The sequence below is a fragment of the Giraffa tippelskirchi genome, chromosome 6 (assembly GCF_054371585.1).
Source record: "Giraffa tippelskirchi isolate mGirTip1 chromosome 6, T2T-mGirTip1v1.2.pri, whole genome shotgun sequence".
Lineage (NCBI taxonomy): Eukaryota > Metazoa > Chordata > Mammalia > Artiodactyla > Giraffidae > Giraffa > Giraffa tippelskirchi.
Window position 1 is genome coordinate 72,862,243 of NC_137280.1, and position 13,511 is coordinate 72,875,753.

Sequence of the window (13,511 nt, forward strand, 5' to 3'; positions counted from 1 at the left end):
ACAATCTCACCTTTCCCCGAAGGGGCTTTTTTTGTCTGTGATGGGAAAGAGATGAGTCCAGTACATATTGAGCTCACTTGATTCTGAAAAGGAACCATAAGATCTCTTTATCTCTAAAGAGATAAGGAAATTGAGGTGTAGAGAAGTCAAGAGACTTACTCAAAGTCGCATTGCTAGTAAGTTCTGAGGTCAGAATCTTTTTTTCTTCAGTATTTTTATTCCTGTTATCTAGAGACAACCGGACACTATGAAAATCTGGAGGTAATCTCTCAACACTGCATGAGTTGTGGGCAGCCCAGTTTGGGGATCCATGCCTCCCACCTCATTCAACAAGAATTAGCCTGAGTCCTGTGTCCTTGTCCATCCACTGGGCAGCCTGGCCTAGATCACCTGGACCTCCTGTGCTTCAGCCTTCTCACCCTGTAGAAATAGAGGGGAATTTGGCTGAGCTATAAGGTACTTGTTTTCCTCTATTTCATGACCCCGAAGATTTTTCCCTTCTCTCAGGAGTTAACAGGGGCATTTTTAATACTAATTTTAATAACTCTCCCAGGAAAATAAGCCTCACTTACCCAACACTCCCTTCTCTGCCCATTATTTATGATGCATTGATTTGCTTCCTAAATAGCTGCTGCTGCTAAATCGCTTCAGTCGTGTCCGACTTTGTGCGACCCCATAGATGGCTGCCCACCAGGCTCCCCCGTCCCTGGGATTCTCCAGGCAAGAACACTGGAGTGGGTTGCCATTTCCTTCTCCAATGCATGAAAGGGAAAAGGGAAAGTGAAGTCGCTCAGTCGTTTCTGACTCTTAGCGACCCCATGGCCTGCAGCCTACCAGGCTCCTCTGTCCATGGGATTTTCCAGGCAAGAGTACTGGAGTGGGTTGCCATTGCCTTCTCCGAATAGCAGGGGTGTGAAATAAATGAGGGAAGGAGGTTAGATTGTATTTAAACACACGTGCAAAATGCACACATGTACAGGCAACTGCAGTAACAAGACATCTAGCTTCAACTGACACCACCTTTGCATTCACCACCACCTTCCCCTGTCAGTTAATGAGTGGGATACATCATAATCCGGATACAAGTTTGCAGACATACAGTGAGTCTTCAGGTTTTAAGAGCTATCTTTAAAATAGTAACGTAAAGCAGCAAAGGCAACCTAGGAGAGAGAGGCATTGCTTCCCTGGAGATGAGTTTCAAGGGAGGGAGTTTAGGAGGGTAATGCCATTCTGTCTGCATTCTTGAGCTGAGGTTTTTTCAGCAAGTACATGCAATATTTCTTTGTAATGCATACCCTGTCTCCTTCCAAAAGTGTCAGAAGCAGATTTCCCTTTATTTTCAGGATGTGCTGGGACTAGTCTGAGTCAGGCAGTGACCTTCACGTGAGCTCTGCCGTGTCACGCCGAGTAGCAGGGCTGTGCCTCTGGTCTCACCTGTCTTAGTTGAGCTGGATTCCTCCTGCCGAGTTCCCTTCCATCTTCCAACTTATCGTCTATCTACAGTGTAGAAAGTCTCCTATAGTGCCATGAGCCTGGGTGAAAATCATTCTTTATCACACACAGGTCTGCCTCTCACCACCTATTTCCACTATGGTACTGAGCACAATATTATCTTACTACCCCTATTCCCTTGAAAATCAAGATTATCTAGAAATTCCAGAATGCTTACAAATATGGGTTCTTATTGTCAACCCACTGGCATGGTCCTTTATAGGGTACAGACAATTTTTACATGCAACTATCTTAGTTGAGGTTCAGAACTTCAGGTAGCTAACTAATTAACTGATCTCTTAATGAAATGTGCTTAAAACATAAATGGCATTAACATTTTCTTGAGTTCACTAAGAAATGAACAGGGTTTTAGAGTTAACATCCTGGTTGATCACTTTTCAAACCCTGGTCAGGCAGGAGATGAAGGAGGAACAGGAGAGGACCAGCCACAATTTCCTCATTTGTAACGTGACGGTTAAAGAGTATTGCCAACATGGTAGGTTGTATGGATCAAAGGAAGTAACTCATGAGTCAGATTTATGATCTGTAAAATCAACACAGTCAAATAATCACACTTATTAGCTAACAGTCAACCATTTGCTCAATATGCAAAAAATAACCGGAGGAGGGATACAACCCAATGGAGCCAGAGCTGGTTTTCCATTGCAGGTCTCACCTACTCGCTGAACAATTTCAGTTGTTTTTCCCTACCTCAGAGGAGAATTACATGCATCTCAGAAGTTACTTGTAAGAACATAGTTATAACTACATTAAACCACTTATGGAGTCCACAGTGTGACCTGTAAGTTATGACAGACACTCACTTATGTGGTATACATTCCAGGAATATTAGAGGCTGTTACAGTTTGAAACAGAAGCAAACAGTGTAGTGTGTGGAAACCTTACAAGGGGTGCTGAGAATTGACAACCTCACCTTCAACTGAGAGGATTACAAACCCTCAAGCCACTGCCTGATCCATAGGCAGCTGAGAGCTGGTGAAGGTTAAATTTGCATACAGGGAAGGGAGGGCCATTGTAGTCTTCATACAGACTCAGGGAGCAGCTATTCCAGGATTCCCATGGGCCTGTCTACATGTAAGGAGCTTAAAGGGTGGAATGAAATATCCCTTCCCACCGTGGCGCCTGATCTCAAACCTGTAACGGATACCTGTGGCACCGCTTCCTTTCTCCATCCTAGACAATATCACCCTCACCTAGTACCTCTGCTGGATCCAGACTCCTATCCCTGAGGACTTGAACTAGTTTGCTGTATGTACCCATTTACCATCGCAGTTGGGCAGAGGAGCTCCAAGAAGTATCCGGATGGATAATTTGGGTCCAACCATATTCATTCCTGCCCTTCTTATGTCACAGTGGCCCCATCTCCTGATCAGGACTAATGACTCCTACTCACGTGCTGACAGCTCTTGTCTGCTGGTCTCTGATCACAAGTAGCCTAAAGTTCCTAAAGGAAGCTAGAGCTTAGAGTTCAACCTCTGCCCCCTGGCGAAATGATACCCCCCGGGGGACCAGGACACCTAATCCTGCAAAGCCCCGAGTTATGGGCTCAGTAAACACAAGGTTGCCATTGTGAGTCATTTGGGTAGATGTTAAGTGTGACCCCACTGGCTTACACCCTTTATTCCCAGACTTATATATTGTTCCTCCTGGGGACACAGACTTAATATCTCTGATTCAGTACATCTACTGCATCCTAGGGACTGGCCCCAAATTCTCAAATTGTTACCTCTCAGCTGGGGCTACAGCTGTGCCTGCAGCTGGCTGCTTCACACTTTATGAAGGCAGGCGGCACTTGGGTGTCACAGTCTGTCACGTGACTTGCATTTCTTATGCCCACTGGTCCTCCCCTTTGTAAAATGGGTATCTTGATTTCATGATATATTAAGTAGGACCCTAGGCCAGCAGATCAAACATTCAGTCAGTAAGGACTCGGTGAGGATGCTGGCTAAAATCCAGAGGAAAGGCAAGCCCATGCCCCGAATGTCTGCTCCTATCAGAAGTCCCTCCTCCTTCAGTGGTAGAGGGATCCCAGGAGTCTGCTTACCTCCAAGTTGGTCCCCTAGAATGACGGTGCCAGGCCAGGGCCTTGACTGCTGCAGCCAGCACAGCAGGTAGGGATCGAAAGTGGTTGACGCACAGCTTGGGAAAAAGCAGCTAGAGACAGAATTAAAGTTTTAAAGATGGGACCAGGGGACTCAAGACCTCTTGGGTCAAGAGCCCTGTTCCTTGGAGCCACATCACTTTTATTTAGTGTCTTGACAAGCACAAAGTATCTGCTGTGCTATGATGAAGTCAGCCTCCTGTGCCTCCAGTCACGTCTCCCATTTTATCGATTAAACTATCTTTGTTATTTTCTTGTACAAGGGCTATCACCTGGCTGGAGGTCACAGACCCGCATATGCCTTGGGAAAACATCTTAGTGTGTGCAGAAGCAGCGTTCTGAACTTGCGCTGGTCCGGCATTCCAAGGCCCACACTATGTTTTTCCTTAGCTTAGCAGGGCATGACAACCCAACTGATCAACCCAATGCACTTTTATTTGGGTTATGCTGTATTGCTATATTTTGCTTCTATTCTTTTCCCGTGGTGACTTTCTCATGGCCTAGTCAGAGCAACAGGCAGCTATTAACCCCTGCACTTGACTTTGGTCCTTGCCAGAGATTCAAAGTCATTAAATCAACCTTGGTAAGTGAGAGCCCATGCTGTTTGGCCAGTGCCTGTCTCCGTGGTCACTTGGTTCACATGCTGTTTGTGTCAGCAACGGGGAGGCCAAAGACAGAGGGTGGCTTACATCAATTGGCCAAGTCTTTCCTCCACTAGCTCAAAGGCCAATCTCTTGGCCTGTGTTGGGAAACCTGAGCGCTCCACTCCACTTTGGTCAGTCCCTGGCCGCACCATCTAGGCACCTCCACTTCCTCTTTGCAAAGTAAGAGGAAGATCGCTACGGTGTCACTGGTTCTAACATCCTGGGATTGATAGGAATCTCTGTGTGTCTGTGCACTAAGTTAAAATGAACTCCTGTGCCTTGAGCACCTGCGAGGTGCCAGCTCCTAAATGAACAGTGTGCATGCATTATTTAATTCCTACAACAATCTCGTGAAGACTAGGCCTTATCTTACAGAAACAGGAAACTGACGAAATCAGGACGATTGGTCCTGGCTCTGCCTCTTCCTGGCCGTGTGGACTTGAACCCGCTTCTTAGCCCTTCTGAGCCTCAGACTGGAGGCCAGGGAGTGACAGTCCTGGTGCCGTCCACCAGCTGAGTCTTCAACTCCATCAGTAGAGGGAGCTCATATGCTACGTGGAGCAGTGAACGTGGGTGCCTGCATGCAAGCTGCACATCTCTGCACTTCTTCCATGTTTCTGAATTTGGAAAACATCCTATGATCTGTTACGTGAGCATCCGGTGTGTGTATGAGCAAGGGTCCTGCCTGTCTGTGAGTATCATGGGTTCAGGGGTCTGTGTCTCTGTCTTCGTCTACCTCACCACGTACAAGCTTGTGTTGATGAAGCTCATGGGAAACTGACCATCACCAGCAGGTTAGCAATGAAGATGGGCCTTCCAGCTTCCCCAGTGTCAGGGAAGAAAAGCTTCCTCTACCCTCTTGTCAGCTTAATTCTTAGAACCTAAGACAGAGTAATGGGAGAAAAACATACAGATTTAATATCTTTAATACATATATGGGAGTCTTCAGAAGGAAAATGAAGACCTGAAGAAGTTGCTGGTCCTAAAACGTTTTCACATCTTTTTATCTACAATGATTGTGAGGATGTGAGCAGACAAAGGGGCTTGGTCTAAGGACAGTAAATTATAGGCCAATAAGTGGGAAATAGATGGGGAAGGAATGGGAGATAAGGGTTGTCTGAGTAGGTTGGCTCCTATGGGTTCAATTTGGTGTTGTCACTGTCTCCAGTGATAAGAATGTCCTTCTCCACCTGCTGTAGTGTGACCTTTTGTCAGGAAAATTTTATGACCTGCTTGAAGGGCAGAAGTAGATAGGCCAGCAGTCCTTCCTACATCTGTTTCTCAAGTACTTTCAGCTCAAAATAATATGCTGGGGTGGGACACGTTGGGGTGGCATGTTCCGAACCCCTCACCAGGAATTGGCTGCTTGTCCTCGTGCTAACCCAGGCTTTATGGCACAGGAAGGCACGCCTGGTCCTCTCCTCTCTTTGAGGTCTCCCCATCCAGCTTCAATCATTGAGGCTACATCTCTTTACCTTCATCTCTCTTTGTGTTCTGTTCCAGCTATTTCTCTTCCACAAACGTCTGTGGCTCCCCACTGCCTGCAAGAGAAAGCATACACCTTCCACCCTTGCTCACTCCACCACCATTAATGTGGTGCTCTCCATCAGTCAAACACATCCTGCCTCCCTATCTGGCCATGTCTGAGCTCCATTTAAATGTCGGCCAACCAATATATGTGGGCAGCACAGTGCCAGGAGAAGAGTTTGAGTTGGACAGATTAACCTTGTTTCAAACTCTATCCTGTTACATATGTACTCCACAGTGATCTTGAACACTGCTAACATCTGAGCTATTTTTACACATAAAATGGCAGTCATGTATGCAGCAACTTGAGTTTTTTTGGAGGGTCAGAATTTACAAGCTATCATAGGAAAATTGCCAGATACATAGTGGATAAAACACATGGTATGTGTGTTATATATATTTTTACCTATCAGATAGGTAAAGTATAATTCAAGTTTTATTGGAATATAGTTTTACAATGTTGTGTTGGTTTCTGCTGCTGTTTATATAACTCAGTTCAACTGCTATCATGAAGATAGTCCAGACCTCCTATTCCACCTCTCATCTCATCCAGAAATAATCTGTCTTAAAACCAAGTAACTTTATCAGTTCTTCCCCCAAGTCTCAGTTCTCTCCACTCTGCACTTGGCATGTCTTCTCTACTGGACTGTGAGCACAGCCCTCATCTGATTCAATTTTATATTCTCCAGAGGGCTTGGCAGACAGGAAAGGCTCAATGAACACTCAAGAAGATGAACAAATAAATGGATTGCTTTGGCTGATTCCATTATGACTATGAGATTGTCATTCCACAGGCGTAGCTCAGGCGACAAACTCTGCTCCAAGTTCCATGAAATTCCCTGGGGCTACAATAATGATTCAGATGACTCAATCAGCAAGCCCACACAGACCTGATTACAATCCCACAAAACAAGAAATCTGTGTTCTTTCCAGGTGGTCTAAGGATGAACCCAAAGGGTTCGTTTTTTTTTTTAAGTGTTTGTTACCTAAGATCCCCTTGATTGGATTTGCTCTCCAAATGCCACTGTAAAATCTGTGTCCAGGACCAACATGCTCCAGATAATGGCAAGGCCTCATGAGAAAAGCTTTGGTAGTCTCAGTTGAAATTGTAAAACAAGCCAATTTATAAAAGCAATTTTTCCTTGAATAGGTAGCCAGTTTCACAACTCAGCATTTGAGAGCCCTTTAGGCTGTCAATCTCTTGGTTCTTGAGATGTGAATTCTGTTGCTAAAGAGATAGGAATCTCGCTAGATTCTCCCCATGGTTTACGATGGTAGGTTCTGGCAAGTATTTAATAAATGGATAAGTGAACCTGTCTCTTCAGCACCAGCCCCTCATCCAGGAAAAGCTTGTATAATTCACACTTAACTGAATTAAGTCTCATCTGAAATCCTGCCAAGACTCAGGATTGTTATTTGGATGTGATGGCTCTTCTGATGAGATGATATAAGGCAGTTAGAACCAATGTGGTAAAGACGATGGGGTCCCCACCAGTCGGATGGATCATGATTACAGCCCCTTCAAACTCGACTGCTTCTTGAACATTTAGGAAGCATCCACCAGGTGCCAACTGTTTTCATTTGGTTAATCCTCAGAACCTCTCAGAGATATGTTATCTTCCCTAATTTTGAGGTGGGAGACTAGACATTAAGTATGTTTGAACAACCTATGATCTAGTAAGTGGCCAAGTCAAGGTAGGAGTCTAGGTTCTGACTTGAAAGCCAATGCTTTTAGCGTTTTACTGGAACTTTCTACCATGTATAGGAAGGAAAGAACAGTCTTCAGCTATCATCTACTTTAGGATTTTCTTGAGCTGCTAAAATTCAAATGGTGTCACAGGCCTCAGCTCTAATCTTGACAATTCTGTTTCCTTCTCCTTGATGTATGGGTCTGGTTCCAGGACATTAAACATCAGACACGCTAACCATTCAACTGTTGTCATTGTTCGGTTACTAAGTCATGTCAGCTCTTTGTGTCCCCATGGACTGCAGCATTCTAGGCTTCCTTGTCCTTCACTATCTCCTGGAGTTTGCTCAAACTCATGTCCATTGAGTTGGTGATGCCATCTAACCATATCTTCCTCTGTTGTCCCCTTTTCCTCCTGCCCTCAATCTTTCTCGGCGCCAAGGTCTTTTCCAACAAGTCAGCTCTTCGCATCAGGTGGCCAAAGTATTCGAGCTTCAGCATCACTCCTTTCAATGAATGTTCAGGACTGACTTCCTTTAGGACTGACTGGTTTGATCTCCTTGCTGTCCAAGGGACTCTCAAGAGTCTTGTCCAGCACCACAATTCAAAAGCATCAATTTTTCAGTGCTCAGCCTTCTTTATGATCCAACTCATATCCGTGCATGACTACAGGAAAAATCATAGCTTTGACTATTCAGATTTTTGTCAGCAAAGTGTCTCTGCTTTGCAAAACACTGTCTAGGTTTGTCACAGCTTTTCTTGTAAGGATCAGGTGTCTTTTAATTTCATGGTGGCAGTCAGCATCTGCGGTGACTTTGGAGCCCAAGAAAAGTCTGTCACTGTTTCTATTCTACTGTTACCTGCTAATTAACATGATGCATACTTAGCAAGGGTGTGCCATTGCGGTGAGCACTGTGCTGAGCTCTGGGGACTGGATGGCCCCTATGCCCATTTGTGGATTTCCCTTTGAAGGTTGTCAGTTGTTCCCAATAAGTTGTTGGGCCCTGAAGACAGGGCTTGCACTTCACGTGGGCTGCTTGGGACTGGATACTGATGCTGGGCCAGGTGCACAGCAGACTCATCCAGGCTGAATGATTCAGCTCCAGGGACACACACCAGGCTACGGAATGAGCCTGCACCTTTGGACAGTGGCCACCATCTAACTCCTCATTCCCAGGCTTTCTCTGCCACTGAGGGTGTGAATTACAACAGAGCATCACACGCTATAGACCCTGGATCTCAGCTTTCCCCTTGCTTCTGTTACCCACCAGTTCCCTAAACCCTGCTCACTACTGACCACAAGGCTCAAATCCTTTGCCAGTCACTTGGACCCCAAGTCTGTGCAATCAGCCCAGACTGCCTTGTGCCTGAACCTCTGTGGGCTTCCCAGGTGGCTCAGTGGTAAAGAACCTGCCTGCCAATTCAGGAGACTTAAGAGACGTGGGTTTGATCCCTGGGTTGGGAAGATAACCTGGAGGAGGGCGTGATGACCCACTCCAGTATTCTGGCCTGGGGAATCCGATGGACAGAGGAGCCTGGTGGGCTACAGTCCATGGGGTGGCAAAGATCTCCAGTGATGCCTAATACCACATATAAAGAAGGTCATAGGATTTACAGAAATCATAGGAAGCAAATGGATACACAACGGCCAATCTCACATGCAAAGAAAGCCAAATGTGAAGAAAAACGCTTTGCTTGTTAAAATATCTGCGACTGAAGGAGAAAATAAAACAAAAATCACTGGAGTTGGGATAGAACTCTCTCTCTCTCCCTGTCCCTCTTTTATTGTAAATGACTATTTTGGAAAGCAGTTTGGCAAATACTTCCAGAAGCAAAGAAATACTTATATTCTTTGACCCAATAACTCACTTCTGGGAACTGAGCCTAAGGATGTAATTTCTTGTCTGAGACATAAAAGCAACATCTATGTATAAATATATTCCCTAAGGCATTTTTAATGGGGAAAAAACTAGAAAGAGCCTTGAATAATCAATAATAGGGAAATGGATATATAAATTTCAGTATATACACTCAGCTCTTTTAAATGAGTTAAAACTCTAAAATAACAAGGGGAAAAAGCTTACACCATAATGTAAGCAGGGAAAAAACAGGATAAAAAGCAGAATGATTTCTTCTATGTAAATATTGAAATATGTGAGAATGTGCTGAAACCAATACAAGTAATCATTGTGATTGGGTCGGGGGGAGATGTTACAGGCTATTCTCTGGCTCTCAGGTATTTAATATGTAGCTATATTACTTTAAAATGGTAAAAACTCTTCTAATTAAATTTAGAAATACGTTTTGCAGGATGGCTGAGTTAAGGGGATCAGAGGAGATTTTTACTCCCTGGAGAGACATCTAGTTGTCTCAATGACTGTCCTTCCTAGAAAAGATTGTGGGCGGGGGGTTGGCTACACAGGAAGACCCATAAAACCTGGTTCTAAGAAAAAGTCCTGCCAACCTCCTTGTGATCAGACTCGGCTGGAAGATTGTTTCAAAGAGTAACTTCCATTGCATTTCCTTGAGTGACAGAGAGAAACTATTTTTAGACCTAGATGCCTGACCTTCCATACCTGTTTTAGTGCTTGATAAAAGAACTAAGACATTAGACCATTCTGGAAGCAGGAAACACCCCATCACAAACCTCCTGGCATATCTACCAGCTTAGAATCCACAGAGTGCTCTTCCTTCCATTGACCCACAAGCATCCTGGCAGACAAAGCAGTTTCTCAATCTTTAAACAGTGGGGGATACTACCACTGGGAGAGGGCAAGTGACCCATCCAAGGTCGCTCAGCTGTCAAGAGAGTAAGGAATAAGAAGGGAGTGTAAGCTCAGTGAGAAACTGAGGAGCAGAGACTGTATTTTCACTCCCCCTCTATGATGTATTAACTGTGTTTATTAAGCTCGTGGCTTCATATCTCTTCCTTGGGTTGTTTGTTAACCAGAGATAATTGAATGTATTGTCTTATTTTTACCTTGGCAACCAAGTGAAGTAGATATGACTGTTGCTTGATGTTACAGCATCTTTAGTTCACTTACACTTTATCATAAACAGTTACCAATGTGTGTGCTGGTGAATTTACACCATGTCTTGAGGGGAAATTACTGTTTTAAGAAAATCACATCTCAGATGGTCGAATAGAATTTCAATCAGAAAATCCCTCCAGGTATGAGTAGTGGTAGGCTTTACCTTTGATCAATACCAAGTGTTTCTCTAATTAACATGTTGGATATGGTAAATAGACCTTTTTAGAAATAGGTGGTATCCATGATACATAGCCGAAGATGTTCTAAACAGTTATCCATGCTGCATAAGCCTGGTAAAAGAACTTAGTACACTCCAGCCTGAATCCTTAGGGACCAAATTTTAGTTTGGTCCAAAATCACACTTAAGGCCCTCAAAACACAGGTTCAAGTCCTAATCCCTAGTACTCTTGAATGTGACACTGCTTGGAAATAGGATCTCTTCAGATGCAATCACCTTAAGAATGAAGGCCTATTGGATTCAATGAACTGGGATTCAATGACCTTTGTCCTTATCAGAAAGGAACTTGAACACAGATCGAGATACATTGGGAAGAAACCCACGTGAGATGGCCGCAGAGATTGAAGGGAATCATGCAAAAGCCAAGCTACCACCAGCAGCAACAAAAGGGGTGTGAAACAGACCCTTCTTCAGAGCCCCCAGAGGGAACCAAGTCTGCTCTCACCTTGACCTCCAACTTCTGTCATCCAGAACCATGGTTCAGTTTTGTTTCTGAGTCACCCAGTTTGTGATATTTTTTAATGGCAGCTTCAGGGACTAATGCGATGACCCATTTCCACTGTGGGGTTAGAAGAATTCTCGCTGTCTGAGACTGACCAGAAGGCTAACATGGGTCTGTTCTAGGAATATCTGACTTCCAGTTAACTGATCTAACTGTGCCTCACGTGAAATGTTAACCTGATGGAGAACAGGCCTCACCAGCACACTCAGGTCCAAGCTGCCCACCCCACTAGAGAGCCTAGCTCTGGCTTCATGAGGGGGTGGCAGTGACAGGGACCTCCAGGCTGCGTCTGTGAGCCAGTAACCAGGAAGCTCAGGGTCCAGGGGTTCTGGGGAGCTTCTGGTGTGTGTCTTGTTGGCTAGCAGACAAGCTGTCTCGGTTTCCTCAATGATCAAGTCGAGAACTTTGTCCACATCTAATGGAAAATCGGCTGCAGAGCTCATTGTGCCCCAACCTGGACCCTGGGAACACCATCACCCACGTTCCCGGACAAGTTTCCAGAAGCCTCTGCAAGGTCTCAATCTCCTGGGGCCCTCACCACACTTCCTCATACTGATCCCTACCCTGTGTCCCTGACTGTATTCTCCAAAACAGAGCCATGGGCAGCTCCGCTTGGAGCCTGCAGCCCAAGATCTTAAGCCCAAGAGAACAGGAGCCCCCATCCCTCCTGACCCTCGATGCAAGACCCACAGGGAGGTGCTCTGATGAGCAGTGGATGTAGCCCTGGCTCACAGCTCCTGCAGGGAAGGTGCCAACCCTGGTGGAGAGGTGTGGACACCACCAGCTCTGGTGAGCCTGGGGGAAGGGGGGTTCCTCACCCCCCTGCTTCCCCTGGGGGTGTTTTAGAAGGAGGCTGTTTGCCCAGGGATGTCTGATGTCTCCAGGAGATGCTGTCTGTTTCTCCTGAGGTTTCAAGCTTTTCTCTCTCGAGTGCAATTCAGCTCAGCTTTTAAACACCTTCTGAAGCAGCCAGAGGCAGCCCCTGGTCAGGAGTTGAAGGGGAATTACCAGCGCAATTGCCCTGTGGTACCCTTCTCACTGCCTGTCATTTTGTACTCACTGTCATTTGTACCCACACTGCAGGTGTGACCCTCCCTGAGTTCTAACACGGCATGAAGGAGCTCAGAACAAGTGAGTTCACCAAGGATGCAGTGACTCACTCAGTCATTCAACAAATATCAAGCACACACCATGTGTTAAATACTGTTCTATATCATCACTGGGATAGTTAAACTCAAACACTGGACTTTGACATCAGGTCCTCCTGCATTTGAATTCAGGCTCACCCATCTCTTAATAACTGTAATGCCTGGCGAAGTTCCTTAATCTCCCTAAGTCTTTGTCACATCTGTTCATTGGGATTACTGATGTCTCAGATGAGACTAGGGTGACAAATCATCTGAGCAGCCACCTATCAATGTCACAACAAGTACTAGGAAGTCATCAAGTAGAATAAAGGACAACAATTTTCCTGAAATTGCAGGGGGAGGACATTGCGAGGAAAGACATTTGAGAAAAACGTGATGTGATGGCTATACTGACTAGAAGTGCTAACTGTACTGATGGCTGTCTTTCAAAGCTGAGAGAGCAGCAAGATGCCGGTGAGCTTCTAAAAAGCAGATTGCAGGCCCAGAAATGGAGCATGACCCTTGGTCCTTGCCCCTGCCCTCTATGTCCTCTGCCTGCCTTTTGTCTGTGGAAAAATTTTAAATCTATTCCAAGTTTAAAGAATAATCAGAAGTGAGAAAATACAGAAACAAAAACAATCAGAGGAGACCAAATAATAATAGTCACTAAGCAAAGTCAGCAACTTCTGATTCCTTCTCAAGGGCTATAGATAATATTCTGAGCCATAACCTATAAGCTGTCATGTAGATGCAGAAACTCCCACCAGGTGGGGAAGTTGAATACATACATCATGACCAGACAGTAGCCATGATGTAAGCTGAAACAATTCAAGAACTGCCCTCAAGGAAATGGGAACAAACTGACCCTGGAACTGAAGACTGTACATAAAACAACCAAGATGATGCTGGTCAAACAACTGATGACCAATCTCAAGATGACTGTCAGAGCTGACCGTGCTGTTACTGCCTGTACCCCCTTCCCTCAGCCTGTAAGAGCTCTTGCCCCCTGATTGTCGGTGCGTGGGGCCGGGGGGGTGGTGGTGGTCAGCCTTTGGATAGATGTCTCCCCTCTCCTCCAGTTGCTGGCATCCAAAATAAACTTTCCTTTCCACCAATCTGGCCTCTCTAATGGCTTTTGAGT

The 13,511-nt window shown here is 45.3% G+C and overlaps 1 long non-coding RNA gene across 1 annotated transcript in view; it reads right to left on the reverse strand.

Moving 5' to 3' along the window:
- Nucleotides 1–1,711: 1,711 nt before the first annotated feature.
- LOC145509117 (uncharacterized) overlaps nucleotides 1,712–13,511 on the reverse strand; it is a 73,877-nt gene continuing 62,077 nt past the window's right edge. Inside the window, exon 3 of the long non-coding RNA XR_014055866.1 lies at nucleotides 1,712–5,798. This is a non-coding gene — a long non-coding RNA (uncharacterized LOC145509117). The remainder of the gene's footprint in view (nucleotides 5,799–13,511) is intronic.